At 41.0% G+C, this 16421-nt stretch overlaps 1 protein-coding gene across 1 annotated transcript in view; it reads left to right on the top strand.

The window, feature by feature from the left end:
- The first annotated feature begins 3303 nt into the window (after positions 1–3303).
- LOC103362884 (E3 ubiquitin-protein ligase Midline-1) overlaps positions 3304–16421 on the top strand; it is a 48846-nt gene continuing 35728 nt past the window's right edge. The window contains exon 1 of the mRNA XM_008289402.1: positions 3304–3585. The gene's annotated coding sequence lies outside the window, so the exon portion shown is untranslated. The remainder of the gene's footprint in view (positions 3586–16421) is intronic.

Raw genomic sequence — 16421 nt, forward strand, 5'->3', positions numbered from 1 at the left:
GCACCCAAACAAACAAGTTTTCAATGCATTCGGCATAAATTCAGGACACAATGCCATTTCTGGCTTTGCAATTCCACAGTCCGGGATAGAATTAAACCCGTAACCCTTTGCAAAAGTATGAATCATGTTCTACACTCTGAGCTACAGGAGCCACCACCCCGGGGGCAAAAATGTTAGGGATTATTTGAAATCCAAGCTACCAATGAGCAGCCGGGCTTTCAAGCTATCACATCCAGCGGAGTTCTTGAATAATGGCCGTATATTTATGTATTCCGCCTTCTGTTGTGCGCCGAGAGAACCGTCCTCGGCGCATCGAGTGTAGTTTCAGACAGCTGATGAATGCAGAAGACTTTTGATCAAAGATTGCAGTTGTGGCAGGGGCAGCGCTGCTTTGTGTGGGACTGAGTTGCATCTCGGAGATTAATTTAAGCTGCTTTCCTTGTGGGCCGCGTAAAAAAAAAATAAAAGGTTGTTTTTATGAGCAGCAAGCCAAAACAGCTGAGGTTTCAAGGTGGAGGGAGTGCGGGGGAGACATCAGGGAGACATTAAAAAAAATTACAGAGGGTGAGTTTCTGCTGAGGACGTGTCGGGGAAGTGGAGACAGATGAAAGTTAATATAGAGTTTATTTATTACGCTGATTCCTTCAGGTGAAGCGAGCGCCTTTGTTTTGAGTTCTGCTGCGAGAAACTTCTAATTAATTGCAATTTATTGTACTTTTTTTAAAGCTGGTGTCGACGCTGCATTCACTTCAACAAGATTCCAGACATTCCGTAGGAAAGCACGCAGAGCTTTCACTTCATCAACTGTATAATTACAGCCGTGTGAGGATTATAATACAGTGTTTTCCTAATGGAACACCAAAATAATTAATTTTGGGGTTCAGCTACATGGAAAAATAAACTTCTGGCTGCTTGGTTTGATTTGAAAGCCCCTCCATGCTATTGGGAGACATGTGATTGATTTAAGCAGTCTGCGGTGACCCCAGAACGACCAACTCGCAGAAATTAAAGCAGCAAATGAAGTCCCGCTCTGTCGTCAAAGGGGGGGTCATGCTAAGCATGTGCAGTATAAACGACAAAGTAGAAATGATTGGAATGAATTAGTGAATGAAAAGCCAGATCGCTGAGGTCCTCCATCGATTTTCCTTTAAACGTCCCGTATGCGTCCCATAAAAGTGTCCGTGAGGCTGCAGTCGGATTTTATGCTCCTGAACGGCCTCTTGATCAGAACAGCAAGATCTTCGGATACTTCAAAAGAAAAAGACTTATCGTTCTCTTATGGCTTTTCATCTAAAGTAGCCCAAGTTTACAAGTACTCGTCTTTGTTTCATTAATGATTTTTTCCCCTGTTATTTGTCTGTTTTCAATATTGCATTATCTTACTGCTGTATGTGTTTAAAACTTGCTTCGTTGTTACAAAAGGTGCGACACAAATTAAGCTGAAAACTATTTTTCTTGCTATTTGTGTTTAGTAAATCTGGATCTGATGTTGCCATGATGGTTCTGAAGAGGGTGACGCATAAATAAAGAGACAAGTGATCGCAAACTGTCCAGTAGCATTAATTTCTGAGGGTATACAGCATTTTTAGTACCAAGCACTATAAGGGTTTGCAAGTTCAAATCTTAGCAATTACAGGTCCTAATCCTAATAATCCTTACAGTCCTTACACTACATTATTGTCTGTCCAGTAGTTTGATGTGATCCAACAAGGTGTTACTGAGCCTGGGTTCACTTCCAACTTGTCACAGACGACTACTTTGTCAAGACTTTGGCACCACATTTAAGATGCTGGATACCCTTTAAAGTCATCTATTAACGTTGCAGGTAGTTCCCTAGACCTACGAACAAAACTAATCTCAGAAATAGATGCAAGGAGGCCAAACATAATGTAATCAGTGCCACTCTTTGTCAGGTAAAGACAAGTTTGCTTAATGCGCTTAATGTTGTGGAAAAGTGTATTTTGCCCCAAAGCATGACCTTTTTCGAAACGTAACCAAGTACTTTTGGTGACTAAACTTGACTCAAGTCTCAAAACAAAGTGACACAACAAACAATCTGACATTGGACACCAACCTCAGTCCTGTGAGTGATGCATCCTCAGCTCCTCTAACGTCCTGATGAGCCTCTTGCATCCCTTGGAACCTTAAAACCTGCAGGAAGATTTAAAAAGACAAAAAAGAGAAGTAACTAAATGGACAATTTGATAACATTTTTTAGAGCCAGAAACCACAGAAGACACAAAAAGCAGTCAGGGAACTTTTCAGCAGTTCTTAAACTAATCATATGTGTACAAATGGAAAAAACCCAAACAAGTCTAAGTTTAAAATCATAATATTTCATGCTAACATACCAAAAACAAACCAATTGCACTAAACATATTCTGTAAATAAGAATAAAGAACCATGAGGACATTAGTGACTCAACTGTCATCAAAACTGCAAAAACTGAGGGACAAAAAGTATCAAAGAAATTCATCTTGCTTTTTCTTTTTTTATGGCACTATAACTGTGTCATCCTGCACAAAGGACATTATTGAATTCTCCCTACTTCTGTCTGTGTCTCCCTAGAGGTACACAACTTTAAATTGCATTTAAAAATGAGCCCACAGTCGGTAAAATTATGACAAAAAACCTCCAGAAACTGCTCGGAGTTTGGAAAGCGGGCAAACTTTTACGCAACTACTGGGATCGAATATGAATACAGGTGGCACCAACGACACCGGCAGCATTTGACGCCCTGGGAACGAGAACGTCTTGTGTTACCACGTCACCACAACGCTGTTTATCCACCTCCAAATATAGCGCATCAGTGTTTCTACTCGCCGACTAAAGTTAAACAAATGTGAACTCTGTCTCTCGCAAATCCACCAGTGCTGGTTTAAGTGATTGCGCTGAAACAGGAAACGCATTCTTGAATTAGTCAGTCACGCAAGCTTCAGCGGGAACTTTTTTTTTTTTGGACAGCGAGCCGGCGAATCCGAACGCAACTGGGGCTGCTTACATGTGTTCACTTGAGTTTGCATGCGAGCGAGGCATATTAGCGAAGGATCAGCAGACATGCACTCTCCGCAAAAACTCGCAGAATCTGTGTGACACATCATAGCTGCACACACACACACATATATAGACTCCACCTCCCAGTGGTTCAGTGATTGGCCTACTTAGAGGCAGGACAGCTCACTGGCAGATTTGAATACAGGGAAACAGAACGGAGAGGACTGGACAGAGGAGGAGGGGAAAACAGAGAAGGGGGGCGGTGCACTAGTTTGTCCCGTCTCTCTCTCTCTCTCTCTCTCTCTCTCTCTCTCTGTGTGCCGGGTCAGGATGGAAAGGCTTTACACAGGCAAGGGGAGGAAACATGTCATGAGAGGTGATGACACAGCCACGGAGACGTATCCACATCCTCGCTGACTCCCAAGTTCGCCGCTCGCTTTCGCCTCTGCTGTCCCTGCATCCCACAGAGGAGAAGAAGAGAGAGAGCCAAAGATAGCTGCCATTCTCCTCTCCCTCCACCTCTCCTCTCTCTCTCTTTTTTTTTTTTTTTCACTTTTGTTTGTGGATGATGGGATTTTAATCATGTGGAAGGTAAGAAGAAGAAGAAGGAGGAGGCTTGTTTTGTGTGCTTGCTGTGCTGAAGGGGGGGGGTGTCTCAGAGGGAGTTTGTGTTCTTCTTGAGTTTACTTAAGTCTGCCGTTCCCCGGGGGATTCCCGCATGCTTTCACCCTCAATCTCCAGCTCTAAGTGTATTCTCAGTGGAAATGAGAAGTGGAAGCACTGAGTGCCAGCATTACTGGAATGATAATGACAGAGCAGTGGCTTTAGGAGTCAGCCAGTGAGGATTGTGAAACCGTCTGTATCATAGTTGAGAAGAAACTTCACTTGCTTTGTTTCTTTAAATCACAAAACTCTGATTTAAATGCGTCTTCTATTCTTCGAGCAGTTGTATTCCTCACTAAAATATGTCGCCCAGAATGATAGAAATAGAGTTTTGTTTGTTTGTCGAATGCTTCACAGGTATTGACTTGAGATATTGACCAGGGAAAGCACTTTGAATGTGTGGGTGGAGTAGCGTCGCATGTGAGTCTGTCTTTTGTGACCCACTTTTCAAAGAGCCACTGTGTGTGTTTTGGTGCTCGCTTGAAGCCCAACACACATAAAGACAGGAGACAGTGCCTTAAGGGATGCTTCAAATGTGAGTGCTGGAAGTGCGTGTGAGGATGTGCGTGAAAGGAGCTTTAAAGGTCCTGAATGTTTGGTCTTTTTTTTTTTTTGGAGTTTAATTTAAAACGGCGTATGTTAATCTTGGATGGCACTTTCCCGCTATGAATACATCACACAGCACCTTTTTGATCGTAAATCCTGGTGCGGGTCATGCCACCGTACGCTCTCTACAACTCGCTGTGTTTTTATGAGCCTCCCCAGAGGTCAAGTTATTCAATTTCACCGCATCTCCGGTGTGCTGAGGCGTGTTCGTATCGGCGCACGCGTGTGCGAATGTGCATGCGTCTCGGCGAAGCGTGTGCGACAGCTGGCGCGGTGCCGCCGCTGATCCTGTTCACCTGCTAGGGGTCAGGGGATCAGGGAAAAGCCAGGTTGGGTGTGTTTCTTCTGCAATGAGGAACTCGAGGGCGGAGGGACTGTGATGGCGGTTTGTGGAATTAGCTTAAGCGACGGGTGTCACCGTTGCCTGAGCAAAAGAAATGCATAAACAGTGTAAGTTTTGTGGGCGATTCTTCAGATATTAGTCTGAAAAATCTATATTTTGTTAGAAAGTTTTTAATCATCTGAACTCCTGGTTTGAAAAAGCATGTTAACTTTTAAAAAATCAACAAAATTACAGCATTAGTTGTGGAAAAAAACTGTACTAACAGAGAGAATGCTTAGATTTTTAACTTTCCTACGATCTTTAAACTACTTCTTCTTGACTGTACCATCAGAAAATATCACCAAATCTAAGCTTAAAATCGTGATGTTTCATTTTTACGTGTCTAATTTCAATATCCTTGAAAAATAAACTTGTTGCACTGACCAGATTCTGTAAATAATAAAAATAAAAAGTGTCACATGACAAAAATTCCATGACTTTTTAGCTGAACTAGGCTGAACTGCAGGCTGTGTCTACACTGGAGGACAGCATGAAAACACATTTAAAGTTTAACTGGTAACATATCTAAAGCATTTGGAGCCCATACATAAGTTCAGTTTTATATTTTTTTCTCTCTCAAACTTCTGCTAACACCTGTAGAAACTTGGAAAAATCTTGGCAACATCTTTGTACAACAAACAACTAAACAAATCCAACTCTTGAAATCACACAAACTCTTCCGTCCTACAAAACAGACATGAAAAGTTAACTTATATCCGTACAGTGTGTGTATAAGTTTGCCGTTTGCTACCTCCCACATTTGCTTTGACAAACACAGACTACAAAAAGGCTTTGTTTGAGGTTTTGGTTTGCAGTTGTCAAGACGTCGACCAATATAGCAACAATAGTATTGTTGCTGTTTCTTTTCCTGTTTCCCCTGACATGTTTCAGTGAGACATTGTCAGCCTGGGCAGGCTTGAGAAAAGCATCTGAGCTGTCAGATCTTTCGGCTTCTTTTCCCCTCCCACCTGAAGATTGACTGTGGGAACTACGTAGATAAATATAGCAAAGAGGAATCTGTTTCCCTGCGTGGGACACTTATGGCAGTTTGTGTATTTGAAGGTGCATTCTTGATCTTGTTAAAAATTTTTGTTGCTTAAATCAGAAGGAATGTGGTTTTCAGGAAAACTTTGCTGTGTGTTGCTGATAGCATTCGCCACCAAAGTTGCCCCCCCTGAAATATTCTGTTATCTCACCAGCGTGTAGCTTACATGATAAAACGGGGAGGTACAACTCGTGAGACTCTTATCTCCCCCTAATTGGTTAATTTGATCTTCAAAGCGTCAGCAGTCGCCCACTTCAGACGCTCGAGGGGCAAACTGCTAATTGCTATCTAAACATCCTTGAAAAGGGACAAAGACATCCTGGAATATTTTTTTTTTCCTCTCTCTCTCTCTCTCTCTCTCTCATTCTCACTCTATTTCCACTCCAGATCAGTTCATTTTATCCACCCCAGTGCATTCTTTAATCACCAACCGAATAAGATGAGAGTGCAACGTTGCCATGGAGACTTCAGAAACTGTGACAATGAGCACAATCGGTTCAGTGAAACTTGGCAGTTTGTGCAGTCCTGTGGAGAGGATAAGTGGTTCCTCTAACTTTTTTTTCTTTTTTTTGGAGGAGGGGGGGTATTTTACTGTTGTCAGGGGCCTCTCCAGTGTGTGTGTGGTAGTGTGGTATTACCCAAAAGTTGATAACATTTGATCTATAAATATATCATCAGAGCTTGCTCCACTTTTCCTACAAAGTCATTTTAGACACAAAGGCAGATTTTGTTCTACTGAAAGGCAGGCGTCCTGTGTAATCCGCTGTACAAATATTTAATACATGTTTTTTCTGAGTGTAGAATTATACCACAATGCATTGCAGAGAAAGTCCTCCACAAGGCAAACTCCATTTACTGTAAAGCGGTGTTAATCTGGGGAAAGAAAACACAGACTGACCTTTTGTTTCCACACGAAATAAAAAGTGAAAATGAAACTCTGATGACATATTATTGTGTAGATGCAACTTCAAAGATCAGGATTAGGTACAATCGCATCACTTTTTAGCTGTATCGGCAAAGATCTAAACCTGATTGACCTCGACTGTCACACAGGTGTCATGAAAGGAAAGCACAATCAGTGGCTCGATGCTACGGACGCTACTTTCTAAATTAATTCACAGAGTTATTTATTGATGATGGCTAAATCATGAACACTGAAACTGGCATTGGAGTCAGTAGACACATAATATGGACTGCAAAGGTGGCCCTGCTACATATGCTCATAAGATATAGGCACGATGTCATTGCTGATCCTGGCTTGTCTCAAACAAATACGCTCTGGCCAGACGTCATTAACTGTCACTGAAGTCTTTGTCATGGTGGCCTGTTGCTAGCTTAACCCCCATAATGCCTGCATGTCAACACGGAACTGCCCAAATAACCATTGCTTCTGGCCACGACAGTATTAAAACATTTAAGGCTCCATCTGGTGGAATAACCAGGTACTACAACTAATCGACAACACATTTTCTGACATGCACCCACACAATGCAGGTTTGTCATTTCAGACAGTGCCCGACTGAAGTCTTACAACAAGGTTTGTGAGCACCTATGTAACTTTAAGGAACAATTTGGATGCAGAAAGTTTTTCTAAATGCATTGCATCACTTGTCAGGCATACACAGTGGACTCATTATTGTTTTTAACTTTAATGTGCATGAAGTGCGTATTAGCAAGGAAAATGGTCTCAAATTGGTACTCGATATTGGCTGATGGTATCAGCTAGGGACCAAAAAACTTGATTGAGACATTATAGATTATTCTAAATCACCTAAAAAACTAAATAATTCAACCAATAAATGTCTTGGTGTGCTAAGTTCTTGCTCAACAACCTGCATATGTCTGATTGGTGGATCCTCCACCAGCCTAAAATACCTTTCAGCTGATTTAGCTTCGTGACTTGTTGCCCTCCATGGCTCCATAATGCCACGTCTGTTAGTGTTCGTGGTTCCTGAAAGAAACAGTATGTACTGAACCAATCCGCAATCCAGACACGATGCAACAACCCGGGACAGACTATGAAAACAAGGAGACAGCATGCTGACAGATACAAAACAGCAAGCCAACGTGTTAACAAATGCTGTGGATATAAAACAAGATTTTAGCCAACTGTGTTTCTTGCTGCCATCAGGTGGAAACCCCAGGATTCACATCAGCAGCCAACCATCTGAATCTTCCTCTGGAAGTCCGCTAAAGAAATACACTTAAATCAAATATCTGCTATCATAGCTATCAGGTGATCTCTCAACTTTATCTAAGATTCAGACATTAAACTGCATTTTATCAAACAAGTGAGTTACTGGTGCTTTTGACTGATGCTGCTCTGCAGTGGAGAGAACAGGTGGCTGCGGTTATTCTAGGTGAGCTTGAGGATTCATCTTCATTCCAGGGCCCACGTTAGAGCAGCCACACAGCCTGCATGAAACACATCCATCACCTCATCTCCCAAAAGTGAAATCCGTAAGAAAACATGCACCAAAACTAAGCAGCGTAGTTAGGAAAAATATCACATGACACCCTTTTATATTATCTTTGACGCTTTACTACATTTATTGGGTTACCAAGGTGACGAGTCCTGCCTTATATATAACTGGTTGGCTGATAAGTAGTGATAGTAAAGTGATAAAAAAAGATCTGAAACTAATTGTGACAAGCCAATAAAACATGTCTGCTGAACTTCTTGAGTTGGTCACAAAACAGTGAAATCCAAAATTTCAAAATGATTAAACATTATGATATTGTTATAGGAGATACTAGTTTAAATGAACCATTCTGGGGATAGTGGGGGTCAAAAGTCTCTGGCACTGACACTTTTGGGGTGTGTTTGAGAAACCCTGATGTGGAAATTCAGCTTGCTGCCTAGTTTTTTTTTTTCCTGCATCATGCAAGTCCGCTAAAATCGAAATGATGTGTTGATAGTCACACTGGCATCCTTCTGCAATATATATGATACCTCTCACTCCAGGTTGCATGTCTGGGATATCTCCAAATATGTCACAGGCATGGGGGGAAAAAAAGCCAAACATTTAAGGAACAATTTTAGCAACTCTAGTGACCAGATAGTCCTAAATTATAGACTGCATTGGGTTTATATTATGTCAGTGGCAGTACATTTTTGCTGTTCATTTCAAAGTGAATTAACTCCAACATTCTATTATTGATGGCCACTATGAAAGATGGTGGCAGCAGCCCTGCGTGTGGACAAACATGAGCTGCAGCTGTTCATGCACAAGTCGAGGTGTGCAGTGTGAGCTGAGCCTGAGGAGCTCTGCTTTGGACATAATCACTGAATCTACTGAGGAGAGTAGAGCAAGGTCACATGTATGAGAGAACGAGGTGACAATTTCAGTCAAAAACTAGACGTTTCTTCTCACTAAAACAAATCGGATTGGAATTAAACTGAGGCTGAGAGGCATTCTTTTTCTCAAAACATCAAAAAAAAACCTGAGCTGCCAAAATCAACACCGCTTCGGAATCCTTAAAAGAACACATGACCTTTTACAGTTTTTTACCGCGGGAAAGAAATCACCGATTCCCTGAGCGTGCAGCCTGATAAACAGCCCTTCACAGGTTTCAGATACGGCTGGGTGTTATTTTTTCCTCCTCCGATAGCGAGTCTGAAGACACGTCGCGGTCATTGGATACGCATCGAGGGCTTTGCTTAATCTGTTACAGATCGGCAGATGTTAAAAAAGTCATCCTTTAGGAATATCCGAGGGGTCCAGCCGAAAGGTTAAATCCCATCACATTTAGCGACATTCCGACCCCGACTGAATTCAGGGTAAACACACATGACTTTGTTCAAAACATGCAAGGGTTCAAAATCCTGTGTAATTGTAAGCATGTTTCAAATCGGTCCATATGTTTGGTGTTATGACACAAGGTGCTGAGTGGAGAAAGGTCATTTTAGGGAGGTTAGGCTGAGTTTACAGAGAAAGAATGTGAAGAAATCTTAAAATAAAAAGAACATTTGAGGCAGAGATATCTTTTTTCCCTCATGTTTTGATAAAATAAGACTTACAACCACACAAATAATATATAAAAACAGATTTTCTCAGCATCTTTTCTGCCCTGAATACATCACAACAAATGAGACGAAACCTTCTGGCTTCTGCTGCTGCACTGCACGAGCCATGCAGATGCCGCATGCTGCATCGTGTTTGTGGGCCGTGTTCACGCATGCACACACACACGAGCCTACCTAATCTCCGCCAGCTCTCTGGGGCTGCTTTCATGTCGAAAACATTTCATTATCCAATCAAAGTTGCAACGATAATTTAGCACTTGGGGGAATAACCAGCATTTAATCACTTTCATCTCCACGAGGGGATCCGAAGCACATATTTTTTGAGGCAACATTAAAGCATTATAGAATAATTGCGATCATGGGAAGGAGGCGTTAAGTAAATTTGTAGGGTGTTAAAAAGGAAATATAGCATGAGGGGCTCGGCGAGGGCTCGTTGTTACAGATGACATTCCTGAGGTGACTGTTTGTTTTTGCATACGTTAAATAAAGAGGAGGAGAAAGAGCGAATGTTTAAATTAAAAAGAGGCAGAAAAGTGGAACAAACAACCTTGATGTGTATCAGGTTTTCAGCATCTGACACAACTGTATATTAATTCATACTCAGCAGAGATCATTCACACCAACAACTACGTCCTTGACAAATCCAGACGTGTTTTTCGCCCTCTGTAATCTCCAGCCCCCCAAACATCACGTCCAATTTCATATTGTACCCAATCTGGGTCACACAAGCAACATCCCAGACGGACTCCGCCACACACACACACACACACACACACCACAATCACAAATGTCACCCTATATTATAATCACTAATATCCTCGGCATCCCAGACTATGACCGGCCAATCCTGTTAGGTGTGACTGACCGCCTCGAAACATAAAAGGCCACGATTGGTCACAGTCAGTATAGTAGGAAGCGGATTAGGGATCAACATGGCAGGCTTTTTGGAATCAGACAAAGACTTTATTTGTGTGTGTGGCAACTGTTAGTGTTGTTAACTTGTTAAATGCAGCCTCACTGGGAGAGGAAAAAGGGGGGGAGAGGAGGCAAGGAGTGGGGAAGGAGAGATGAGAGAGAGTTTGAGATGCTTTGAATTTGACATCTGAAGCTTAAAGCTTTTTCTCAGTTGTCTAAAAGTGGAGTTTGGACTTCGTTAGCTTTCGCTCTGGGCATGTTCATCACCAAAGTAACTTTTCCTTCCTCTGTCCTAATTGGATTTATGGCACCTACACCTGCAAGCGAGGCTGTGGACTATATAAAATTAATTTTTTTCCAGCGTTTGCACTGCAAGATTTATCACATGCTTCCTACAAGCAGCACCCAAGACAAATAACCGCAAGGAAACATTGCAGGAAAATAATTTGAGCATCTTTTTGCATGACTGAGCCGATGCACACTGTAAAATAAATCCAGTAAAAATTACAAATTGTGAAAATCTAGCAGCATGGGTGCCGGAAAAATATGTATATAATATATAATATATATAATATATATTACAAATGATGGTGGATGTTAAAAAACAGAAACAACAATGAAAATGTCAGCAAATATATTCAAAATAATGACATTTTTAGTTAATTTAAACACCGTATGAACACTAGTTGTATTTTTTTATTTTTTAATGTTGATGTTTTTTACAATTTCAGCCTGTTTTTTACAGTTAACGTATATTTTTTCTGTATTTTTTACAATATTAATTTGAATATAACAAAACAGGGAAAAATTGCAAAATAGTAGTTTAAAAAAATGACATTTTTTAAAAATCGTAATTAATTTACATTTGTCATGATTTTAAATGATATTTTTTGTGCTAATTTAAAGTAAAAATAATATAATTTTATGGTCTAATGTTTTAAAAAAAACAAGTAACTATTTATTTTAAAAATATACGACAGTTTGACCTTTTTTAAAAATAAAAATCAATACTTTTTGTCTGTGATTTCACTTGATATTATCTGCAATTTAACAAAACAAAGAGCATCATTAAAAATAAGAACCAGATGTTAAAGTAATTAGTAAAAACGGTTAAAATATGTAAATTTTCCGTAGCGCTGTCTACGATAGAATCCTGTTTTCGCACAAATCAATTTGCAGGAGACATTCCCGTCAACCTTGACACACAAAAGCATGACCCTGAAAAGACAACTTGTTCCCATCGACTGCGTGAGGTCAGGGGTTAATCTGCCGTCGGCTATCCGCTGCTGCAATGAAAGCAGATTATTGTTTTCGTTCCTCAAACGCAAATCCCGTAAGCAGCCGAGGGATCTTTAAAATTCTTGGACAGATTGAGGTAAACAAAGGTGTCAAACGGTTTAAATGTCGGCGAGACACAAAGCGGGGTAGACGTTGCGCTCGACGATTCACTAAAAATCTAAATAATTCATTTGGTTTTTCACAAAAATGTGAATAATTGAGCGCTGCTTCTTCTTCTGGGCTGCGAAAGTAGGTGATGTTTGTGAGCGAATTAGGCGACTGCCGCTTCTCTAACTGGTCACTTTTGCTTATAAGTGCATTGCGAATATATATAACTGCAGATGGAATCTTGAATTTCAGCCAAACAAGGTCCAGCGGTGTGACGTTATAGCAGCAGACAGGCAGATAGCATCATGTTTGTGCTTCGGCTTCAGATGCTTTGCCCTCTTTCGCTTGGTTCTAACATTCCGCTGTGTGTGTGTGTGTGTGTGTGTGTTTGCTATTTTCTGCCTCCTGCGAATTAAGAGAGAATTGGAACGGCACAATCATAAAGTGACACACACAGTGCATGCTGATTATATGAGCCAGGTCAATGGGGATGACCTACTTCTCAGTTCTGTTCCGTGAACTGCCACAGTCGCTCACGTCAACTCACCAAACGGACCCCTTGCGCCCGAAAGTGTATTTTTGAGAGGGTTACACCGCTTTTGGTTGCCTATTCTAATTATTCCTATGTTTTTTTTTAATCTAGCAATTGAATTTTTCCCCAAAATGCATGTTTTTCAGCTCAATTTGCAAATTGGTGAAGCTGCAATATTGATTTTCTTAAAAAGCTAAAAACTGACAGGAATAAAAATGAACCTTAAGTAGGTTTTAAAAGAACTTTGGGCGCAGAAGAAGACACCCACAATTATTAACATTTATTAACAGCACATCAGCATTATGAGCGGCCGGATGAATTATGCAGAACCACTCACATTCTTTTCCCATTTAAAAAAAAAAAAGAAAAAAAACCCTCCCTCTCGCCTCTGTTTCTGTCCACGTCTCGCTCTTGTCGAATCACTTTTTAGAAAATGGACGGAAAGAGCTCCTATGAAAATTTTAGCAGCTTAAACTGCGAGCGCAAAGAGAAAGCTGCAACCTTCACGGAGCCCAAGTTAATGAAAGATTCAGAGGGAGAGCGCGCACTAATGGGAGCCCAAATATAAACAGGAAAAGAGAGAGATCAAAAGTTGAAAGAGGTTTAATTTCTAAAAAAAAGGCTTTATTAGTTGTTCCCACTTGAAGATAGTGGTGGACAACCTTCAAAAAGTTTGATTTTACACCGACTGAGTAGCTAAAACAATGCTCAGCTGCGAAAGGTTATGACATTTATGGATCAGAGACCATATAGGAAGTTTTCTTTCATGGTAAAACACCAGGCATCTGAGAGCAGCATGACATTTGTACCCTTCAAAATCGAAAGTTTAGATCTCTGGTTCACAGTTCTGAAAGAGATTAAGATACAGAAATGTCAATCTGATTCTCCTGAAATGAGAAGCGTCGCCGCCTCGCATCCTCTCGGCTTATATCTGTTGAATATTATATCGCCGTCTGTACGGAAAAGGTCACCGGGATGAGAGCCAAATCCAGAGGTTCAGGATGCTGTTTTGTTTCCAGCCGCAACACAGAATTGTTTTCATTTCATTTATTCATTATTATTAGATTGTTTTCACAGCTTTCAGACTCGGATAAAATGCTTAAATATCTATTTACTGGTTTTCCTCGTTTGACTTCTAAACTTGCACACTGTAAAACTTCAAGGTATTGATTTGTCATGGGGAGGCTACAGTGTGTCAGCATTGCCACATGGTAATGAGAGAGTACAGCGTCTGTTCTTCAGATATCGTTTTGTTTGTGAGTTTCGGAAGCATTTTGCTGCCAAAATCCACCTAAATTTGTACTTTTTTTAATGCATAATCGTGTCTCGTTTGATTTGAATCTCGGTATTGGTACGATGACTCAAGTTAGTCTCAAAGCAAGACAGAAGAAGAGGAAGGATGAGTCAATTAATTGGTCAAAGTTGGCTAAATAGAGGAGCTGCTGGCTGAAACAACATGCACTAATGCTAAGCTAACTGTAGCGCCAATACTTGCTTGAAAACACTGGTGATTCTTCACCATTTTAAGCTAAATATACACTTTGTGGCCTATGCAAGTCAAGTCGGAAATGCTTTCCAATAAACATATCATAAATTTACATAATAAGTTTAGATTCTAAGGTCAGGAATCTACAATGTTTAGTATAATACAAAATCACCAGACTACTTCAAATAGTAAAGTTAGTTTCCTACAATATTATACACACTACAAATTAATCAAACTGTGTAAGATAATAGTTAATTCTACATGTCCCTGGCAAAACAGTTTCTTTACAATGTGTCGTTTGGTGTTGTGATGCACCAGATGTCCAACCGATGTTAATTCAGTCACGGCGATATTAGAACCAGAGAGCCGACACCAACATGTAGGAGTGGTTCCAGTTTTAAAGACCAACATGAGGAGATTGGAGGGTCAGAGGTTTGGTATGTGGTCTAAGTTCCAAGACTTTGATCCAGGAGACTGGGCTTTGTGTCCTATGTGGGTTTGGTTTATTTCTTTAACTTAATTCTAATCTCAACTTGCTGTTTGGTTTGGTTTAGGCAGCGAAATTCTAAATGTAAACCAGAACAACAGGCTTTGATGTCATGGTGTCCAGTTTAAACATTCAGGAGCTACTAAAGAAGTCTGTCAAGCACATTAAAAATGACATGAAAGGGTGAACAATGTAGAAGTAAAGGTGTCTGTATGCGAGAAGTTGGGCTCAGTAATACCTTATTGGATACCAGCCTTCAATTAAACTACCGGGCAGACAGAATTATGGTGCAGCATTATTGGGATTAGTGACTCCAATAGTTGAGTTTTCACTTGTAAATTCTTATACTGCTTAGTCTGGTGGCATGCCAATACAATTTATCATGTGTCTAACTGTTTCAACATTACAAAAGAAAGGCTAGCATCCAAAACCTGCTTTGCTAAATCCCACACAGTGAGCTCTAACATAACCTGTAAGTCCTCCTGACATGCATTGGAAGCAATATGTGGCTTCTTGTCAAAACTAGCAATGGATGGGGAAAGAGAACAGCTAGAAGATGCAGAGATGTTTCAACCAAACAGCCGCCATGATGCTTGGAGTTATGAGACTGACGGAAACATATTGTGGTTTAGAAAGCAATTTGGCAATAAATTGTTGTCAACAAGTTTAATTGGCGTTCATAAAAACCCCATATTTTCTTGTAAAGACTAAACCATTTGATCAAAACATACAAAACACTTCTCTCACATGATGTAGGTCAAACTCACATTATATTCAACGTCAACATGTATGACTACAGTGTGCAAATAAACAACACGCTACAGGTCAAACATCAGCTTCTGTTCAGTGAGAAGCAGCTTCGCTCGCATGCATGCATGCAGAAGCTGCAGGGAAAATGAAGAGGAAGGGGGAAAAAAAAAAAAAAAAGACTGTGGCAGATTCTTCCACTACTCATTCAGCTTTGTATTGCCCCCCACTGAAGACTATTGGTACTGACGTTCCAGTGGTGCCAGCACAGCAGACGAGCCTTTCACGCAGTGTGGCAGCTCAGACAGTCATGGGGCACAAAGTGATGGTGGGAAAAACAAACAACTTGGATTTTTATCAGTTCCTCTCCCACTCTGAATAGCCCCCTTTTTCCCTCTGTCACATTCTTGCTTTCTCTTCTATGCCACTGGGTTTCCCCCCCCTACCCCATTTCCGCTCTTCCCTTCTCTTGCACCTCCATCACCTCGATGCATGGTTCAACAGTGTCACCTATGGTGTGCCGGGAGGCATTTCACCTCATCCCCCCCCCATCTGCCAATTTGGATTTGAGCGACGATGCATGTCGATATATGTGCGCGCAAATGTAGGTTTGTGTCAGAAGGAGGTGGATTTATTCCATTTATCCTTTAGTGCCTCAGGTTTTCTCTGTCAGGCAGCAACCTGTCAGAGCTCCATCAACTTCTCTGGCTTTGTGAGGAAGTTTTTTTCCCCCCCACTCCCTGTACTTTCTCTCCTTCTGTAAAAATGCTGTTTATGTTAGTTGGCTGACAGCTGTGTGCAGGCGTGGACCGCATAAAAAAAATGTCCCTGGACCTTTTCAAATTTACTTCATGATTGCACCACCACTTTTCCGACAGCGCCGAGCCCGAATACATTCATGCATGAGCTCTCTTTTGGTTTTAATAGTTCCACTTAGACGACCGTTTTCACTTGGAGTATTGTAACCGCCTCATTTTGAAGATGAAGCCAGACACTGATTAACAAAAGGGGAACATGTTCAAGTGAACACTGGATGAGAAGTGGAACGGTTTCAGGCGGTGAAGTGGATCTTAAATCCTCACAACTCAGAATGTTAACAGTGAATTGTGACGGCCCGTTACGACCCGGTACGATTTAACCCAGCCTGTCCT

This window comes from Stegastes partitus, unplaced genomic scaffold, assembly GCF_000690725.1.
Source record: "Stegastes partitus isolate 25-593 unplaced genomic scaffold, Stegastes_partitus-1.0.2 Scaffold613, whole genome shotgun sequence".
Taxonomy (NCBI): domain Eukaryota; kingdom Metazoa; phylum Chordata; class Actinopteri; family Pomacentridae; genus Stegastes; species Stegastes partitus.